The following is a 2733-nucleotide window of genomic DNA, read 5'->3' as shown; positions in this document are numbered from 1 at the left end:
CCCTTAAATAGGGCACTATTTTAGGTGACAGCCATTTTTATTGGTGGCCGAAACCATAGTGGACGTTCTCGAGTGCACTCATTCAATCCCACAATGCACTGCAAAAACGAGTGTACAACTGGTGCACGCTCAACGGCTACAGAATACCCACAATGCACTGTGAGAGTCACGCGCTGAATGAATTCCCACATCTTGCCAGAAGATGGCGCCCGCAGCTGAATAATCAATCCGTTCATATTACAAAGTGCTCATCCATGGCATATAGCATAATACAACACAGGTATACATTTATTGTAAATTGATTATTAAATTGTTTAATTAGGGTTTGTACATATTTTCCGTGACAGAGTTCAAGATAGACCTAATGTAGGGAATAGTGAATGAGGGTATAGGGGGCGATTTCGGACACAGCCATTGAGATTCAACCGATTCATTTAATTGGCAGATTCATTCAGGAACATAAATTATATAAATATAAAAAGCATACAGAAGCATTTTTGCTGTCTACAATTTAGAATGCCTAGAATTTTGAGTTTTAATAGATTAATAAATCAACGTGCGTGCACACTGTGTGTGATTTGGTGATATAGCCTACTTGATAATGATCGCAGATCGCACATCATTACAACAACGCTTACCATATTATCGCAAACGATGCGGTATATCGCACACCCCGGACTCGAATTGAGTGGAAAATGAAATCATCCGCGGTTGTGTGCCTACTTGTTTGCACATGAGCAAACGTGTTTTTAGGAGTCTAACTTGCAGACACCAGACCACTGATTCGTCAAACCTGCTTTCCTGCAGTCCGTGTTCTTCTGACTTCTGACTATTTTGTAGTAAGTAACGAATATGCTTCGGGGAAATGTATCGGAAAAGTAAAAATATACATTTTAATTAGGAAATGTAGTGGAGTAAATGTAAAAGTTGGCTGAAATATAAAAACTCAAGTAAAGTACAGATACTCCCAAAAAATACTTAAGTAGGCCTACTGTATTATTACTTCGTTACATTACACCACTGAATGAATATGTACAGATATTGTATTCATTTTGTATTCCTCCTTTATGCTACAGACCACAACACGATTTGATAAGCCAACATAACTTGACACAGCAGTGACAATTAACGTAACTTGTCAAATACTACAAGCTGATGTGTCATAACTCCCAAATGATGGTGTAATGGATATCACTGACTGCCTGACAAGTGCTATTAAAGAGAAGTTTGAAGAGGATTTACTTCTCCCTTGCCTGATTCTCTAACCAGAATCACTGCATATTTGTCCGCCAGTAAAACTCTAAATTAACAAGGTTGACAGAGGTGCTACCCCGCAACAATTATTATTATTAATTAAATCATTATATCAAGATAATTTAGGATATCTAAATTGATATATTTTAATAGCTATTAATGTAATAATTATTTGAGAATTATAAACTTACTAAAGCTTTGTCACATGAATGCAAGTGAAAGTATAGATAATTATATAAGTAATAAAAAACATATAGGCCTACTTATGTTACAACTACAAATAAACCCATATATAATGGAGACTATAATGTTGATAAATGTAAAACCCATATATAATGGAGATTATGTGTAATGTTGATAAATGATAATGCTTATGTAATATGAAAATATAAAGTTATATATCAGCTACTATACCCACTCATACTGCATAAACATTAAAGCAACAACAATAACAAGTATTAATAAATAAATAGGCCTATACCTCAATATATGCGCAGAGATAACCGTTTTTAGGACAGACATAATATTGTTAAGATCACGGTTTTTAATACAAACAGGTGGCACAAAACAAAAAAGACAAGGTGTTACTTTTTCCATTTAAGTAGGTTACAAGATTTGTTGAAGAGCAAGGAGTATTTATGATAAAACAGTTTTATGGTTGTAGCCTACTTACTTTGGGCGTTAATGTAAAGCACACAGACACCAATGAGTGTAATTCTTAAGAATCCTTCCATTTCTGTAAGTCAGTGAACAGCATTGGCTATCGAACAGCATGTCATCAGGTTTTCATTAGAAATGGCACGGGTTTTTTTTTCTTCACTTACATCCTCCAATAGGTTGTGTTGTCATTCTGTGACACAATAGTCTCTACGGAAAGACCTGAGTGGAAGGCAAGTGCTACAAGCATGTAAGGTATGGCAAGCTGATTTAGTATTAAATATGCAAAGGTAATTAGAGCTATCTCTAATTCAGTTTCAACTAGTCACAATTACTATATATTTTAAGATATCTGAATTGTACCTGCTCCTAGTCGAATCTGCTATTGTGTGACGTGAGACCAAATTTACTCAGCTCCTCCCAGAGCTCCTCCCCGACTAATGTTTAGTGCTAACTGCTAACAACATATAAGTCTGCTTTTGTTGTCACGGAGAGAAAAGCTACTGGATGAAGTGCTTCAGGGATTATTAAATAATATCTGGATGCATTCATATGGTAAAAGGTCTCCCGAATGCATGTATGTAGTGCTGTGTGAACGGACCAAATGCAGTGTAATGTTCAATAAAGGCAGAAAACCGCAAACTGCTCATCTGAATTTATTATATATTTAGACATAATGAAGAACAATGGAATTATACAACAAAAACATGAAAAATAGTACAAATAAATGCATGACGGACAAGAACAATGCTTCATAATCAGATGCAGTCAAAAAAGGTGAAGGCTGATTTTAAAAAGATTACAATTTAATAAAAGTTTAAC

General features: G+C 35.2%; 1 pseudogene; it reads right to left on the bottom strand.

Annotated features, from left to right (window-relative positions):
• LOC107753133 (H-2 class II histocompatibility antigen, A-K alpha chain-like) overlaps positions 1-1995 on the bottom strand; it is a 4769-nt pseudogene extending 2774 nt beyond the window's left edge.
• Between the last annotated feature and the right edge of the window lie 738 nt (positions 1996-2733).

Source organism: Sinocyclocheilus rhinocerous, unplaced genomic scaffold (genome assembly GCF_001515625.1).
Source record: "Sinocyclocheilus rhinocerous isolate Xijiao unplaced genomic scaffold, SAMN03320098_v1.1 scaffold20, whole genome shotgun sequence".
NCBI lineage: Eukaryota > Metazoa > Chordata > Actinopteri > Cypriniformes > Cyprinidae > Sinocyclocheilus > Sinocyclocheilus rhinocerous.
Note: the sequence above shows the minus strand (reverse complement) of the source record. Positions and strands in the feature narration are given on the sequence as shown.